This window comes from Ovis canadensis, chromosome 4, assembly GCF_042477335.2.
Source record: "Ovis canadensis isolate MfBH-ARS-UI-01 breed Bighorn chromosome 4, ARS-UI_OviCan_v2, whole genome shotgun sequence".
Lineage (NCBI taxonomy): Eukaryota > Metazoa > Chordata > Mammalia > Artiodactyla > Bovidae > Ovis > Ovis canadensis.
This window is the reverse complement of record NC_091248.1, coordinates 50,409,983-50,429,813: the sequence shown is the minus strand read 5'-3', so window position 1 is coordinate 50,429,813 and position 19,831 is coordinate 50,409,983.

Genomic DNA, 19,831 nt, shown 5'->3' with positions numbered 1-19,831 from the left:
GACACAGTGTCTAGAGAGGCACACTAGAGACAGCATTTCCTTTCCTCCAAAGAGATACTTAAATGTTTCCATCTCCCTGAGACTTGGTGAGATGTAGCCCTGTGCTAGATTATTTTCAGGTGGTGTGGCGTTTTCATGAAAGAGTGGTGTGTGAGTGAAATTTAGAAGCCGATTTTTCCCTTATTAGAAAAGTAAAAATCTGATAACACAGAGGATTCATTCCACATCATTCTGCAGAATATAGTGTTTCAAATGTTATTCAGTATGAGGGACATTTGACTTTGCTCTTGAAAATTTTAGTTTCTTTTAAAAATAAATTTATAGGAGATGAAATCCAGTTTTAGAAGGCTATAGTTTTCTGCTAATGTTATTGGGATGTGAAGTGTATAATTCTCAATTTGAGTTGCTTTAAGAATCATACTAAGTCACTAAAAGTAATTTATGGAATGCAGTTTGAGTTCATAATGTAAAATAAGTTATTTATATTAGAATATGGGAACTATTAGGAAAGACCTATCTCTGAAATTCTTTTAAAGTGGAATATGCATCTGTTGTTGAAGCAAGTATGATATGATAACACACAAGAAAGAGCCAATACAAGAAATATTATTTTATTAAAATAATTAGTAGTTAGTGTATATTAATAGGATCAATTCTGAAATTATAGATTGAGGACAGGAAGTTAAAATGATCAACATAATTCTTATGTACTTAAAATTACTTCTTTTCAAACTTTGTGCAATAATTGAGATAAACTTATAAATATCCAGCACACACACACACAAATGAGAAACAGTCAGAGATTCATGAATTTGTTACATGTGTAAAAGTATTACACATTTTGGTGTTTTAGGAATTATTTACAACCTTTGAAGTTTCTTTGAAAAATATCTTCTTTCAGATATTCAACAAAATATAAAGCAAGATTATAGAATTGTAACACTGGTTCAATTCTAGGTTGCTTCTCTTATAAACATAATGTTTGAATTATGTGTAGAATTTGTATGAGTATCTCTGTTTGCAAAGTGTAATATTGGGCAATCTGCTAAATGATATAAAGATTTTTCAAAAGGTAAACTTAAGCTCACACTCAATCTCAGCAGTCAGTGAGGAAAATGCTTTCCACATGGCTTTTAACATGCCACAAACCAATTCTCTGCTTTGAAGATCATTCTCAATGGCAGGAGAGGGAAGACACCAAGGGCAGAGTGATTTTAGGTCAAAATCCACTGGCAGTATTCTGCAACTGCAGTCAACAAGGTTCTGAATCCACAATTCAGTCTTTCTGATTGATTCCTTGGGTACCTCATACTGTTTCTATTTTAGTCCATCTCAATCAAATTTTAGAATATAGATATGCTAACATGCAATGTTCACCAAAAAACAGTTGGGGAAATTGTAATGCCAGTTGGTAGGCAGGATTCGTCGGGATATTTAATTTTTAGTCTCATATTGAAAGCAACTGTTTAGTGCTATAGCTGTCTTTCACACAGAATGAAACCTACAGAAAACTTATAAAGAGAACCTCATCAAACTTCAGTGTTCCCAAGTCTGAGGTAAAAATTAAATGAGATGATGCGTGTAAAATATCAGTCATATGTGTGTGGTTAACCAATATAAGGTTTTCAATACTATTGTCATCATAATTTTTTAATCTGGAGCTCTACCTTCATTTCATAATTCAAAATTAAGGTAGACAACACATTTAAATGGTTTAAAATTTAAACGATTTAAAAATGAAGATTAACAAAGAGTATATATTGGAGATTCTTCATTCCTCCTTCTTTCCAACCAGTTGGTTTCCTGTCAGGGGAAACTCATATAATCAATTCTTTATGTATCCTTGCAGAGATATTTTGCATATATGAAGGTAAATACAAAAATATTATTTACTTTTATACATGTTGTTGCAGAGTATGATTAACACATTTTTGTACCCTGCTTATTATTAGATATATTAATCAGTAAATTTCCCCTCTCTTTATTCAACCTCTCTGGAATTGACCACTAGTTTGTAGCATAGTTAGCCTTATTGGCTATCTCTGGGTCGAGCAAGCTCCTACTTTGTCTTCTCTTCTGATATGTACAATAGAAATTTTGCATCCTATCCTAAAAGTTCCTACAATCTACTTTCCCCTTCCCTGGGGGGCAGGGGTGGGGGGAAATGTATATATATATGTATTTTAATGAAAACTTTGATAAATAAATCATCCCATCATTTCTTTCTAATATTCAACTAACTGAATATTCATTGCAACAAAATGAGTCTTCTTTGATTTTATTTATCTCTTCCCTGATATATAAGAGCATAACAGATAATCAGAGAAGCCCAATAAACAAACATTTTCAGTCTAAAAATTAAGACTTCATAAATTTGTGAAAAGTGGGTAAATGGGGGACTGCAACACAGTAGTTGGTCTTTCTTGGTGGCTCAGATGGTAAAGAAACCTCCTGCAATGAGGGAGACCTGGGTTTGACCCCTGGGTTGGGCAGATCCCCTGGAGGAGGTCCTGGCAACCCACTCCAGTGTTCTTACTTGGAGAATTCCCATGACAGAGGAGACTGGTAGTCTACAGTCCATGGGTTCATAAAGAGTCAGATACCACCGAGTAACTAAATACACAGCACAGCAGTTGGGGGGGGGGGGTCCTAGTTTTTCTAAGTATCTGTCAACTCCATCAACTCATCAACTCATCATCTTCTGTGTGTCCACAATATTATCTCTAAAATAAGGGAGTTGAGCCAAGTGATTTCTCAGTATTAACATGATGGTTCTGTTTTATGTTTGCAGACCTTTTTGCTCTCATCACACAATACAAATATCAGCAGAAACATGGAGAAATAATGAGAATTGTAATAAATTCAAGACATTTTAAAACCAACTGGTATCAGTTACCCCACATTTTCTGAAGAATGAGGCATTATGTTTTGGGTTGAATCATTGGCATCCTCAGTTTATGCAATAGGAATTGTTAAAAAGGTGCTTTGAAACCATTACTGTATTATCTTAAGGTCAGATTCAAAGATAGAATTTCATTTATCTTTGAATTGTTTATAATTGGTATAAAATATCCCATGGAATTTGGCAATAAGGAGTTCATGATCTGAGCCACAGTCAGCTCCTGGTCTTGTTTTTGTTGACTGTATAGAGCTTCTCCATCTTTGGCTGCAAAGAATATAATCAATCTGATTTTGGTTTTGACCATCTGCCCATGTGTAGAGTCTTCTCTTGTGTTGTTGGAAGAGGGTGTTTGCTATGATCAGTGCATTTTCTTGGCAAAATTCTATTTGCCTTTGCCCTGCTTCATTCCGTACTCCAAGGCCAAATTTGCCAGTTACTCCAGGTGTTTCTTGACTTCCTACTTTTGCATTCCAGTCCCCTATAATGAAAAGGACATCTTTTTGGGGTGTTAGTTCTAAAAGGTCTGGTAGGTCTTCATAAAACTGTTCAACTTCAGTTTCTTCAGCATTGCTGGTTGGGGCATAGACTTGGATTACCGAGATACTGAGTGGTTTGCCTTGGAAACGAACAGAGATCATTCTGTCGTTTTTGGAATTGCATCCGAGTACTGCATTTTGGGCTCTTTTGTTGACCACGATGGCTACTTGATTTCTTCTGAGGGATTCCTGCCCACAGTAGTAGATATAATGGTCATCTGAGTTAAATTCACCCATTCCACTCCATTTTAGTTTGGTATCCTATCATTTTGCCTTTTCATACTGTTCATGGGGTTCTCAAGGCAAGAATAATGAAATGGCTTGCCATTCTCTTCTCCAGTGGACGACATTCTGTCAAAGCTTCTCCAAAGATGGAGAAGCTCTACACAGTCAACAGAAAAAAGATCAGGAGCTGACTGTGGCTCAGATCATGAACTCCTTATTACCAAATTCAGACTCAAATTGAAGAAAGTAGGGAAAACCACTAGACCATTCAGGTATGACCTAAATCAAATCCCTTATGATTATATGGTGGAAGTGAAAAATAGATTTAAGGGCCTAGATCTGATAGATAGAGTGCCTGATGAACTATGGAATGAGGTTCCTGACATTGTACAGGAGATAGGGATCAAGATGATCCCCATGGAAAAGAAATGCAAAAAAGCAAAATGGCTGTCTAGGGATGGCTTACAAATAGCTGTGAAAAGAAGAGAGGTGAAAAGCAAAGGAGAAAAGGATAGATATAAGTGTCTGAATACAGAGTTCCAAAGAACAGCAAGAAGAGATAAGAAAGCCTTCTTCAGCGGTCAGTGCAAAGAAATAGAGAAAAACAACACAATGGGAAAGACTAGAGATCTCTTTAAGAAAATTAGAGATACCAAGGGAACATTTCATGCAAAGATGGGCTCAATAAAAGACAGAAATAGTATGGACCTAACAGAAGCAGAAGATATTAAGAAGAGGTGGCAAGAATACATGGAAGAACTGTACAAAAAAGATCTTCATGACCCAGATAATCATGATGATGTGATCACTAATCTAGAGCCAGACATCTTGGAATGTGAAGTCAAGTGGGCCTTAGAAAGCATCACTATGAACAAAGCTAGTGGAGGTGATGGAATTCCAGTTGGAAATTGGAAATTTCCCATTCCATCTGGATGGGATTCCAGATGGAAATCCTGAAAGATGATGTTGTGAAAGTGCTGCATTCAATATGCCAGAAAATTTGGCAGCAGTGGCCACAGGACTGGAAAAGGTCCGTTTTCATTCCAATTCCAAAGAAAGGCAATGTCAAAGAATGCTCAAACTACCGCACAATTGCACTCATCTCACATTCTAGTAAAGTAATGCCCAAATTCTCCAACCCAGGCTTCAGCAATATGTGAACCGTGAACTCCCTGATATTCAAGCTGGTTTTAGAAAACGCAAAGGAACCAGAGATCAAATTGCCAACATCTGCTGAATCACGGAAAAAGCAAGGGAGTTCCAGAAAAACATCTATTTCTGCTTTATTGACTATGCCAAAGCCTTTGACTGTGCGGATCACAATAAACTGTGGAAAATTCTGAAAGAGATGGGAATACCAGACCACCTGGCCTGCCTCTTGAGAAATCTGTATGCAGGTCAGGAAGTAACAGTTAGAACTGGACATGGAACAACAGACTGGTTCCAAATAAGAAAAGGAGTAGGTCAAGGCTGTATATTGTTACCCTGCTTATTTAACTTATATGCAGAGTATATCAAGAGAAATGCTAGACTGGAAGAAACACAAGCTGGAATCAAGATTGCTGGGAGAAATATCAATCACCTCAGATATGCAGATGACACCACCCTTATGGCAGAAAGTGAAGAGGAACTAAAAAGCCTCTTGATGAAAGTAAAAGAGGAGAGTGAAAAAGTTGGCTTAAAGCTCAACACTCAGAAAACGAAGATCATGGCATCCGGTCCCATCACTTCATGGGAAATAGATGGAGAAACAGTGGAAACAGTGTCAGACTTTATTTTGGGGGGCCCCAAAATCAGTGCAGATGGTGACTGCAGCCATGAAATTAAAGGACGCTTACTCCTTGGAAGAAAAGTTATGACCAACCTAGATAGTATATTCAAAAGCAGAGACATTACTTTGCCAACTAACATCCATCTAATCAAGGCTATGTTCTGTCCTGTGGTCATGTATGGATGTGAGAGTTGGACTATGAAGAAGGCTGAGCACCAAAGAATTGATGCTTTTGAAGTGTGTTGTTGGAGAAGACTCTTGAGAGTCCCTTGGACTGCAAGGAGATCCAACCAGTCCATTCTGAAGGAGATCAACCCTGGGATTTCCTTGGAAGGAATGATGCTAAAGCTGAAGCTCCAGTACTTTGGCCACCTCATGCGAAGAGTTGACTCATTTGAAAAGACTCCGATGCTGGGAGGGATTGGGGGCAGGAGGAGAAAGGGACGACGGAGGATGAGATGGCTGGATGGCATTACGGACTCTATGGACATGAATCTGAGTGAACTCCGGGAGATGGTGATGGACAGGGAGGCCTGGCGTGCTGCGATTCATGGGGTCGCAAAGAGTCGGACACGACTGAGCGACTGAACTGACTGACTGATCCAATGGAAATAAAATTCAAACATGGAAAGGAATGATAAGAGGATGTAAAGGAATGAGATGAAAATAAAATTTAAGTAAATAATTTAAATGTCAGGGTCCATCCCCATACCCAACCACCTAGAAATATCTGCAGATCCCCTTTACTTGGTGGATCACCCATCCCCCATCTGCTATGAGTGTTGGCTGCAGAAGTTTCCCAACATTCACCAAGTCCATAGGTCAAGGAACATATGTAAGGATTCTACTAGTTACTAAGTTTATTTATTCCAGCAAAGAATCCCAGATGAATCAAAAAACAAAAACATAAACCTGGAGTGTATTTATGGACAGACAGGACTCACCCTGAAATGGACATGAGCCAACTCTCCATTGATCATGTAACTTCCATATAACTCCAACTCACACTGCTGGGCCGGTGTTAGTGTTTGGTGTCTCCAGGAATTAGGGTCAGTTCAGAGTCAGTGCTCAGTAATCCGTGAGTAGTTTGTTTATTCCCCCTTTACAAGTGCAGTCACTCTGAAAAATGGCCAGAAGTTCTTTGAAGAAGGAGGAAGATTTATGGTATGTTTTTGTCATTATAGCAAGGTCCTTCTTCCAGAGGTCTTGCCCTCTCATATAGTCTAGGGGTTCTGAGTCTGTGAACTGGATCAAGTATAGGAATTGGTGGAGGGATTATAGCTCTCTATTTTGTTAATTCAAGTCAGACTTCTATTAACATTAACCAGATTTAGAATGCTTTTATATATATAAATCAAGTAAGATTTTTGTAGAATGCCATCTATTTCAGTTATAGGGAAATCAGGGCCAATTAGCCAAAGGCAAAAACATCAGCTGGTAAAGCCATTTTAATTACTGCTTTGACTGCAATGCCCATCGTGGTCACCACAGTCACCTTTTCTGTGGTGATTAAGTGCCACTACTTGGCTTCCATTGTCAGGGCCCATCATCCATTGTGAATTCACAGAGTCCAGGTCAATGGCATTCTGAAAGTATCCCTAGCCGGTGGAGAACAGCCTCCACAGAACTCCTGTAGGATGCCAGGACTCTGCTCAACAATGTAGTCCTATAAAACTTTGTAAAGACAGTGTCCACTAGACACTCCCAGGGGACATATTAAGAGGATGGTTGAAAGAAAGTGAAGTCGCTCAGTTGTGTTCAACTCTTTGCGGCCTCATGGACTGTAGCTTACCAGGTTCCTCCATCCATGGGATTTTCCAGGCAAGAGTACTGGAGTGGGTTGCCATTTTGTTCTCCAGGGGACTTACCTGACCCAGGGATTGAACCCTTGTCCTCCCGCATTGTAGGCAGATGCTTTTACTGGTTGCTGCTGCTGCTACTAAGTCGCTTCAGTCATATCTGACTCTGTGCAACTGTATAGATGGCAGCCCGCCAGACTCCGCCGTCCCTGGGATTCTGCAGGCAAGAACATTTTACTGGTTGAGCTGACCTGAAATGATAAATCTACTCCAGGCTTCCAGTCTCTATGAGCTTTTGCATACCTTCCTCTATAACATACCAAGGAAGATCTGCAATTTCAAATTCGTTTGGTGTAGACAACCAAGAAAACTGTCAAGATCATTCTCTTTGCTTAACACCTTAAATCCAGAATCTCTGCTTAATATGAGAAGGCAGATTACATTCCTATCAGACTAAGCTTTATTTGTTCCATGACCTTTAGACTTCAGCAAATTCTTCACGAATTCACTCCTCAGTTGGGACCTGGAAATACCCAGTTTTGTTACTCTCTCTTTGAAGCTGCTAAAAGCTTTTCTTGGATTTTCTTTCCCCTCTTAAAGGCTACTTGCTAAATCCATTCTCAGAATCACCAGATACCATGGAAGGAAATAAGCTGCTTCTTGTTAGCTTATATGTGAATGATGAGCATATCTCTGGAATTTTAGCCAGTCAGGACTTCTTTCACTCTACAGATCTCTCATGCCTTAAACAGTAATAGGAACTTTGTAATTTAATCAGCTTTTCCTACCTGTTGTAATGAGAAATTTGGTCTTGCCTGGACTTATTATATCTTATACAGCAATAGAATTCCCTTTTGTTTGTGCCAGTTAGGAACAGTTTATATTTATCTGGTACTCCTCAGATAAATATAGGAGGGTAGAGAGTCACTTATTATTGTTTTAAGTTCAAAAACCCAGACCTCTCTATTTGGGGACACTAGATCCCTTAGATCTTTTGGCAAAGTTCATTTAGTGTCTATAGGAAAAAATTTTTTTTTCTGAGCATAAGACCATTTATTAAGGCCTTTGTGACTTCAGAGAAACATGCTTCTTCCATTCTATACTTGACTATAGTGTCCTCCACAGTGCCCATGAGGTAATTTACCTAGTCTTTTAGAAATCTACAGAGATAACTTGTCTGCTAATGTTCAGTAACCATTTTCTTCATTGATGAAAGTTCATTTTAATGAGTGGTCATTGAAAGTAGATAATGCATGTGATTAATCTACCACTGGCCCTAGATATCTCCTCAAAGATATTATGAGATATTTTAAATATTTAAAAAATTAGAATAAAATGTTCTGCTATTATATTTTTCAGTGAATATTTAACATACTTTGTTATAGAGAGATGTGCGGTAGAAATAAATGAGGACCACCAAATGAGAACAAACAGGCTACTTATTCAGAGCTGGCTATTACAAAGGAGCTGGCCACCATCACTTTGGTTTGGCAGAGACCCAAAGAAAGTTTTATAGTTTAAAAAGGGAGAAGGAGGCTTTATGTATACGCTTGAAAGTTGTTGGCAAGGGGAAGCTAGATGAGGTTAACTATAGTGCAGAATTCTATATGGTTCATTGAGGAGCGCGTTTGACTTTCACTGGTTGATAAAAACTAAGGAAGCTGATACTCATTGACAAAATGCTGTCTGTTCTGGGCTGCAGAGACCATGGTTTGTGGTTTGCCTTTCCTGCTGATCCTGCTGATAACTCAGATTATGAGTCAGAGGTCTTTGTCATATATGATCTGGCCGCTGCCCATTTGTATATCCACTTTCTTGATATAAAAGTAGTTCCAGGTTTATCCACTGACAGTTTGATGAAAACATTACTTTCCTGCATATTGTATACCATTAAGCAGGTGAATTATTGCAGAGAGAGTGCCAGTTCCCACTTTTCCATAATTCAATCTTATTAGAAAGTGGCTTTCTAAATTAAAATAAATGAGACGCTAATGACAATTCAAATATTGTTTCTGCTTGATTGCTATGTTGTGTCTAACTCCTTGCAACCCCATGGACTGCAGCATGCCAGGCTCCCCTGTCCTTCACTGTCTCTGCTCACATTCATGTCCATTGAGTTGGTGATGCTATCTAACCATCTCATCCTCTGCCAGCTCCGTCTCCTTTTGCCTTCAATCTTTCCCAGTATCAGGGTCTTTTCCAACAAGTTGGCTTTTTGCACCAGATGGCCAAAATACTTAAGCTTCACCTTTAGCATCAGTCCTTCCAGTGAATATTCAGAGTTGATTTCCTTAGGATTGAGGGGTTTGATCTCCTTGCTGCCCAAGTAAGGGACTCTCAAGAGTCTTCTCCAGCACTACAGTTCAAAAGCATCAATTCTTTGGTGCTCAGCCTTCTTTATGGTCCGACTCACATCTATACATGACTCCTGGATATATTTAAATATCACTGACAGTTAAAGGAAAAATTCCAGTAAGTTACTGCATTAAGTTAAATATCCTTAGGGTTTTGAGTTGATGATTGACAGATGGCTGTATTTTGGAAATGTTTGATTGATAGAAAATTACTCCAACCCTTCATGCCTGGACAGGAATTTAAATCATTGGCTTTTAAATTTTGTTGTGCCTTTTATTTTTTTTTTTCATAATTCATTTTCATTCCACTTGGCCCAAACCTGCACCACACTTCTTTGTTTTCTACATGCTACATCAATAATGTGTTTATCATCCATGCACAGATGAATGTAGGCTTATTACTTTGTCACTGAGGACTTTAAAAAAAATGCTGATTTATTTATATGTCAGAATAACTGTCAATTAATGTCAAACTTGGCATGGTACCAAAATGTATAATGAGAAATATTGTCAGTTTATGATAATCCCCTAAGTATACTGTGTGTTAAGTTAAATATAAATTAATATAATACTTTGTCCTTCATCTAGCAAGAAGATTCATACACTCTTTCAATAGTATACTGTGCAGAAAGAATTTTTTTAAAAGATTCTGATGGTTTATGGATTCTATTTTTGGAAGTTTTTTGTGATTTTTCTTGGAAACTTTTTTCTTCATTCTGATACAAAGACATCAATAAAAAAAAAAATCAGAGCAAACATCATCAGTTCAGTTCAGTTCAGTCACTCAGTAGTGTCTGACTCTTTGTGACCCCAGGCCTCCCTGTCCATCACCAAACTCATGTCCGTTGAGTCAGTGATGCCATTCAATCATCTCATCCTCTGTTGTTCCCTTCTCCTCCTGCCCTCAATCTTTCCCAGCATCAGGGTCTTTTCAAATGAGTTAGCTCTTCGCATCTGGTGGCCAAAGTATTGGAGTTTCAACTTCAACATCAGTCATGCTTAGTAGTAAAACACTGAAAACCATAAGATGAGAATAAGGCAAGGATGAATACTGTCTTTCCTTATAGTCTCCTTTGCCTCACATCCTAGGCAGGGACATATGGGAGATGGGGGGAAGGGTTGCAGGGAGCCAGAAGGACAAAATGGGTTGAAAAAGACTAAAATTTGTACCAGGATTACAGAGGGGCTTATGTTTTAGTCAAGTGATCCATTTCTCAAATTGGTTGGTAGGTACATGAGGTTGATATTCTTATTACAGTTTAACATGTAGATGTAATGTTATAAACTATTGTTTGCATCAATGTATAGTTTTGAGATAAAGTTTAATCCAGGAAAAACAATATAACAGAGTAATTTGGGTAAAGGAAAGGAAATAACCTTAGATTATTTAAACCAATTACTTTTTTAGGCAGGTGATAATTTAGTCTCATTAAAATGAGCATGTGTGAAACTACAGCATCATACACAGTGTTGAGGCTTCACTTCTTTTATATTGTCCTCAGATCTTAAAATAGCTGCAAGAGCACACATTCCCTTCTATTTAGTGAATTCTCAAATCAAAGGTTGAATTCCAAATTTCTACATTTTATGTCCCTTACTACTCAATTTTTTTGAGAAAGCAGTTATGAAAAGTCTTGGAGAGTTGGAAATATTAAGGGAATACTGCTGAAGGAACTGGCACCCCCATCACTATACCATTTAACGGGTTACAAATGATTTAACAGTAATACCACCAGGCTTCTCAGAGTTCACAATTTCCATTCTCACATCTGAAAATAGATCAGAGTTCTGCTAACAGTTCACGCCATTTTTCAAAATAGGTCAGCAGAGCCTTTAATATCCAGTGTTTAAAAGGCATCATCACAAATGCTGTTCCTGCCTACACTTAGATAAAGTGGGGGTGATTTGTGAGGTGCAAAGGAAATCTCCCAAAACAGCATAATCACTTAAAAAATAAACTTGGATTGCTTGCTTGTCTTACAAGATGCTTAAAAACCATCATTCTATTTAATTGCAAGGAAAATAAATTTAGAGAAATTCAAGTTTAAAAAGAGATGGAGGGGAGGAAACAGAATTGGAGAGAGAAAAAATGAGTGAGAGAGTGCAGAAAAGAGTGAAAATGAAAAGGACAGAAAGCTAAAGAGACAGGAAATGAAAAAGAGAAAGACAAAGAGAAGGAGATTCAGAGACCGAGAGAGTAAGGGAAACTAGGGAAGGGAGAAAGAACAAGAAAGTGCAATAGAACCCTAGGGAAGAAAAAGAAAATGGTATGCAGCAGATAAGGGAAACCTCTTTCTCTCACATACATTCACAGCGTGTGTGTGTCAAATGGCTAATTCAAATTCCAATAATCCGTTCAACTATTGTTGTTTGTTATTTGCTATTTAATGGCTAAGTCTAAGTTGTGTTCGACTCTGTTGCTACCTCATGGACTGTAGCCCATTGGGATCCTCTGTCCATGGGATTTCCCAGGCAAGAACACTGGAGTGGGTTGCCATTTCCTTCTCCAGGAGATCTTTCTGACCCAGGGATCGAACCCGTGTCTCCTACAATGACTGGTGGGTTCTTTACCACCAAGCCACTAGGGAATCCCCAATCCAGTCAAGTAATCACTATTGTAAGAATGATGATCCAGAGCTGACTAATGTGCTAGAACTTAGAGCAGTTTTTGGAGGGTGGTTGGGCAGGAGGCAGAATCTGCATGGTGAGAGTAAGGGGAGGTAGGAGTAGGAACTGAGTTGACTGGATGAGACAACAGGAATAAATGATGCTGATTTGTGAAATTTATGTTGGAACACATAGATTGAGTGTACTAATTTTTCCAGAAGTGATATCCAAGTCCATGATGACTGCAAGCCCCTCTGTTAGTACAGAGGGGAAAAAAAAAGACAGTATTTAGTATTCAGGGAAGGGAATCTGTCTCTTAATCCCCATTTTCTATGACGCTTCCTCTGAGCCTGCTGACCCTTCCTGGACTGCTTGGTTACCATCACCCTCCTCCACACTGGAAAACATGAAGACTTTGTTTTTGATTCTGACATGAGACTGAGCCCCTGCACTGACATGATTAATATACAGCACAGTAGAAATTACTGGAACCATACTCTGAAGTCACGCCAAACACATGCTCTGTAGACATGATAACCTTCAATAAAGATCACAAATGAATGTTTTCATTTTCAAGTGAGAGGATTAACTGCAGGATTACCACCCAGAGAGCTCCATTCACGTAGCTGGGGCATGATTATTTTGAATTATGAAAATAGAACTCCTTTCAATCATGTCTGAAATTCCATTCAACCTGGTATGAAAGCAACTATAATACACAGAAATACCTTGAAGGGTGCAAATTAAACCCACACAAAGAGGGATTCAGGCCAGATTTCTGGGAGGATATTTGAGCTTAGCTCATGTCACTGTTGTGCAAACATAAATTAAAGAAGAGAAAGTGCCAATATCCTGACCAAGTAACAGCATGAATCTAGCCCCAGGCCTAAAGTCTAAATTATCCATTAATAATATTTTCAGTTTTATTCAAAAGGGGCATGATCCTTGGAGCAATTCAGAAGAGTCTAATGCATGTTGAGCATTACTAGCTCACATACATGAGGGACTATCAATCTCTCATGGTAGAAAAGAACAGAGGTAATTTACCAAATGGTACCCTACTGACCAAAAAAAACTGATTTACCTCATATGCAGGTTTCAGTTTAGAGGAGATTTTATTTACCAGGCTTCATTGTAAGACCAACACATTGTATGCTGATTAAGAATGTATTGGAATATTTTTCTCCCCTATGGTCCTTTTTTAAAATAGGGAGGTTGATATTTAGTTGCAGGTTACAAGGCGCTGAGTTAATATTCTAGATCTGAAAATCACTGGTGTGCTGAAGCATACTGAGCTGTATTATCATCTGCACTGAGTCAGGGTGATACCTATTATGAAATTAAAAATGCAGACTGTATAAAACCCTGAATCATAAAGGAAATTCTTTTCTCCTTCACTTATTCAAAATACACTATTTTAAATTCTGAATTACTCTGTATTGTATGGCCTTTAGAAAATAAATTCAGTTAATAACATTTGATATATTAAAGGCTTCCAAGTCTGTAATTTAGGGTCAGGTTACTAAACATGATATTGTTTCTTTTACCAAAGGAAAAGAGAAAGATCTTGGACAAGGATTTCAAGCAAAGAATTCATATTCTTAGATCCTTAGAAAGAAAAGTTATCACTTGTAGTGCATCGTGTCACTACAATTTCTATTTGAAAGAATCATTTTCAGGATAATGTTGAGACCTCTCTAAATTTCTACCATCATAAAAACCAAATTGCTTCTGAAGCCCACAAAGTATAAAACTCAATTGCCTTGGAGGAGTAAAAGGGAGAAATAATTATTGAAACACAATTCCAAGTACTCTGAGTATGGCATATCATATTTTGTCCTGTGGGTCTCTGAAAGACTCAACTGACAATAACGCTGTTGCTGGTCCCTGTGATACTCCCACGGCATCATTTAGAGCTCTCTCATCATTAAATCACAGACATGTTGTGGAGCTGATAAATATAGTCTTCAACATTAACCAAATAATTCTCCTGATGGTCTGGTAAAACAGATGGAGAGGATAAAACAGAGAAGTTGTTAAAGGGCTTAAGTCAGTCCACAGAGACAATCCCATGATTTAGTTATTACTGGACCTCCCTAGTTTAACTTTATGACACCTTCTCTTCCATTCTTTACTTATAAATAGTAACCTAGTCTCCAAACCACAGCTATCCCAACCTCACTCCCTCATGCTTGTCCTTCTTTCCATTTAATCAAGAACAGGACATAGCATTGCTACAAGGGGAATTACAACTTTTTCTTGTATACGTTTTCTTAGCTATACCTTTAAGAGCCTTAAAATTACTTTTAATAAGATATTTTTTCAAATGGATAAATATTTTATGTTTTCCTCTTTTTTTAAGGAGCAACTTCATTTGAAGCACATTGTTTCTATCAACTTCTAAATTATTTTTATTTCTTGTTCTTTGACATAATCAGCTCCTTTTTAATTAAGTGGAATAAGCTGATTACTGCATTTCTTCTTGATGACAAGTATTTTGTTGGCCACTTGAGGGGCATAAATGAGTATGATATGGCTGCCATCTTGAAGGAAACCAGGATAAGGAAGGAAATTGATGACTAAACAAATATAGCAGTCATAGTAATGATAATAATTCCTGAGAGTTTATTATGTTCCAGGCCCTGTGCTGAGCATGCCTTCCTTCATTTGATCCTTTGATGTAAGAGCTATTTCTATTCTCATTTTTCACAGACCATGCAACTGAAGCTTGCCAGGTTAATGATCTTACACATTGAACCCATGTAAAAAACAAATACTCCATTCTCCCATTCAAAGTTTATCAAACAATCTTTTAAGATTTCAATTTTTCACATAACCTTTCCATATAGAGCTTGTCTGACAGTTTTAGTTCTCAATATAATTAATACTTTTCAGTCTGGTTTATATTTTTATGATTTTTCTTGGCTTGAATTCTATCCCCAAGTCTAATCAATTCTGGGTCAGTGACAAATAGCATTTCAGAAACTGCAAAGTTGAGAACTATTTTGACAATTATTTTTAGGTCATTCTACCATGTCAGTTTTTGTGGTTAGTGGTTTTTCTCTCAAATACCAGCTAATCTTTGGAAACTTTCCTGAGTTTCAGAGGGATGTGAATATTACTTTCTCCTGCTCTTTTAAAATATCCCTACATTGCCATATTTATTTTTATACCTTATTCATATGATATTCTTCATTTTCAAGTGATAAATATCTTCTGAGCTACGAGGGAAACCTTATGACAAATTAAATATTCTAAATTTGGATTATTCAGAATCTAAGTTCAATGTCTGATATATACTAAATTTCAATGTCTGTTGAAGTAAATTTTGCTTTCTTGAGAAGAGACCTCTATGAGGTCTTCAGTCTTTCTTTGCATTACCTAATCAGTGTCTATCTCTTTTACCTCTCTTTTATTTGTTTCTTCTTGTTTCAGAGAAGTAGAGTTCTCCCCTCTTTCTCAAGTGTAATCCCACCAGTTTAAATCATGGTTGTTATTGATCTGTCTTTCTCCAAGTCCACTCAGTATCTATGCCTTCTTTTCAGAAACTCTCATGGCCATCTCTTCCTTCCCTTTTGATTATAAGTTTTATTTTGATTTGTCACAATACCTTCCAAAGAATACAGTATGCAAAGGAGGGGAAAAAAGAGTAACTTAATAGTGGGGAAATACTACCTGAACCAGATGATCAAGGTCAATATCAGCAGTGATAAATCATGTTGATAGTATGTGCATTTGATACACCGTGTACTTTATCTCTGTGGTTTTCCTCCCAGGAATGCATATCCCCATTTTAATGATGAGAAAAACATCAGCCAAATTTCAATAGAGGGCATGTGAGGAAAAAAACCTGACTGGTACTATCAAAACTGTCAAAGTCATTGTTTTAATTTCTCAGTGAATTGGCAGTGCTGTTCTCCTGAAAGAGGTTCTAGGAGATATCCTGTCCCTTGACTTTTCCAGCTTCTGCATTCCTGTGCTTGTGGCGGCATCACTCCAATCTCTGCCTCTGTGATCACATTGCTTCTTCCTCCTCTCTCTATGTGTGTCTTCTTTGTTTGCCTCGTATAAGGACATTTGTAATGGATTGAGGGCCTGCTCAGATAATTCAGAAAGAAGGCCTTATGTCTCTCCTTGCTATTCTCTAGAACTCTGCATTCAGTTCAGTATAGCTTTCCCTATTTTCTCTTGCTTTTTACTTCTCATCTTTCCTCAGCTATTTGTAAAGCCTCCTCAGACAACCGCTTTGCCTTCCTGCATTTCTTTTTCTTTGGGATGGTCTTGGTCAGTCCCACCTGTACAGTGTTACTAACCTCTGTCCATAGTTCTTCAGGCACTCTGTTTACCAGATCTAATTCCTTGAATCTATTCATCACCTCCACTGTATACTCATAGGGGATTTGATTTAGGTCATACTTGACTGGACTAGTGGTTTTCCATGCTTTCTTTAATTAAAGCCTGAATTTTGCTCTAAATCACCAGCTTATCATGTCAGATCATCAGATCATCATTAATCATCTCTACTCCTATATAAAATAGAAAATCAAGAAGAAAAGTGAGGCGCAATTTAAAAAAATTCAAAATTTCATTTCTCAGGCTTGCAAGCTACATTTCAAGTGCTTAACCTCACTGAACAGGATAACTCCAAATGTTTTCCTTGTTGTTGGTTTCTATGGTCTACTGTATAACAAACTACCCCTTCCCCCCAAATTATTGCCTTAAAATAACAATAGCTTATTATATCACATAATGCTTTGAGTTGACCTTGCAATAATTTTCTATTCTTGCTTTGTGTCTCTCATGCTGATGGTGTTAGAGAACCACTGGGGCTGGAATATCCAAAATGGCCTTATCACAGGTCTGGCTCTTTGGCCGGGAGAGCTGGAAGACCAGGCTGAACGAGGCCTCTCTCTCCTGCCCTGAAGCCTCAGGATCTCTGCTTCTGGTCTCTCCAGTAAGATGGCCAGATTTAATATATCTGTGGTTCAGGGCTCCCCAGAGCTCAACATAGAAACTTCCAGACCCTCTTAAGGATTAGATGTAAGACTAGGCACAGTGTCACTTCTGTACTATTTCAATGCTGCTGCTGCTGCTGCTAAGTTGCTTCAGTTGTGTCCGACTCTGTGCGACCCCATAGACAGCAGCTGTTTAAAGATAACTGTTATTTAATGCAAATCATGGAGCCAGCAGATTCAAGATGGAAGGAAAATACACAAGGGCATAAATTTGAAGAGACTTGGAGACTAGTGTTCTTGAGTGTTGGTTCAGTTTTCAACAAGGTATTTATTTCATGAGGGTTGTCACTATTAATTCTCATAATCGTGTACTGTTACTTTAAAGATACAGAAGTTAAGAAACATGCTCAAGCAAGGGTTCCTCAGTAAGTGGGGAACATGGGCTACAAACCCAGGCACTTTGGAGTCCTGAGCCCCTGCCCATTTTGTCAATTGTTTCAGTGTTAAACTTGTTTATATAAATAACTTTTAAGGACAAAAATTTAGTCCTACTAAGAAATATTTTAAGTCCTTGATGTTATGCTTAAAGAAGTTCTCATTAACTGAAACTTCTTATGGTCACAGCATTATTTACATTTGTGGTGGAAAGATCTAACTCTCTCTTCTATCTCCTTCTTGCTCTTATTCTCTTTTCATGGATAAATTGTGATGGTTGTGTGAAAATTTCTGCTTGCTTTATGCAAACTTTTCACTTAGAAATTTCAGTTAAATGCATTTTTATCTCTGATCACCCAGAGCTCTTTCTGCTGACCCTAAATTCTTTCTTATCCTTCATAATCGTTGAAGACTCATCAGTGACATTACTAGTTCCGTGTAATATAATATGTTTTCATTCCGTATTTTCCTTAGGCAGAGAAATCAACTATGACAAAGTAATGACCTTAACATAACTGTCATTAACAAAAAGGTTACAGTGTTCTCACCAGAATAAAAGAGCCAGGAATCATTCTCTCTTGTGATTCTACATCTTACTTTGCTCTGAGCTCTTTAAACATAACAAATAATCTTGTCTTATTAAGCACCTGCTCAGTGAAGTTGGGGAATCAGACTATGGTGACATTAAATCTTGACCTTTGACTTCTGTCAGATGTCAGAATGATTATTTCTACTGGGTCTTGGTTTGACATTAGGGAGCAATTGGCTAATCCTCAGATTCTCCAAACTTGCTCTCTGGTCTCTTGCTAATGCTCATCTTGTTCTGGGTCTTAGATTTATTTTGATTTACTCTCCATGTGGGGTAACAGTATCTCTTTTTATCTTAAAGGGAGCAGCATCTATATGGTTTTGAATCCTAGTTCACAAGAGAACTCAGGGCAAAACTTTAAAAGCTTAGAAATGGGTTTTTATCTCTTCCCTTTGTTGACTTTCCTAATATAGGATTTGGACAAGTGGCTAAGTGAAGAGATGTGTAAAAGGAAAAGACTCTGGGTCTAATTAGTTGGAACGACTTCCATGAAGGGTGAATATTAGAATAACATCATATCCAGAAAAAGAACTATGGATTTGATAACTTTTCCAAACAATGGGCCTAACATATTTGTTTTGAAATGTAATCACTGGGCCTTTAGTATTTTAAAAGCATAGTTGAAGTTGGCAGTGCCATTAAATTACAAATGTGATGAAGTCCAGAATTGTGAACAATGTCAGCCCAGATTATATACAGAAGGAAGTGTGAGAAAAGGTCCAGGAAAAATTTTTGGTAGACTAGATAGGAGAGAAGAACCTTGGGGATAGATCTACTCAAGCAGAAAATTTAAGAAAAGTGAAACTCACCTTAATTTATCATCTATTATGTGTCAGACACTGTATTGAGCACATCATAAACAGGAAAATGGCCAATCGCAGTAACATCCCATTAAAAGGAGCTAGAACAGAAAGAGTAGAATAGGAGAGAGCAACATTGAAATAAGGAATTTATATCTGGAATTTTCTAAGAACATCTGAACTTCTAGAACACAACTTCTATTTCAGAAAATCTCTAAATAGGACACACTGTGTGTATATGTGTGTGCTTAGTTATGGCCAGCTCTTTGTGACCCACTGGATTATAGCCCGCCAGGCTCCTTTGTACAAGGAATTTTCAGGCAAGAATACTGGAGTGGGGACCTTCCTGATTTGGGATTGGACCCACATCTCATTGTGTCTCCTGCATTGGCAGGGAGAACCTTTACCACTAGGGCCACCTGGGAAGCCACAGGGCACAATAGAACTCTACATCCAACTATAAAAATTTAAATAGGGCCAAACAGCCCTTCTCCTACTTTAAGGCAATTTACTAAGCTTCATCAATCTGAATTTGCTTACAGTTCACTCATTCCTTTTTTGCTGAAGTTATGCACAGTGTTTCTCTTCTTTGCCGCCATGAGATGATGCTTGCTTGCCAGTAACAATTTTAGGAATTTTGTGGGCTGTTGATCCATGTATCTTAATACAATCCTTTTAAGGAATCGAAGTGAAGGCTGCTAAAGAAAGAGTCCAGGGCTTCCCTGATGGCTCAATGGTAAAGAATCTGCCTGCCAATGCAGGAGACACAGATTTGATCCCTGATCCAGGAAACAAAGATCCCACATACCAAGGTGTAACTAAGCCTGTGTGCCATTTTACTGAGCTTGCACTATAAAG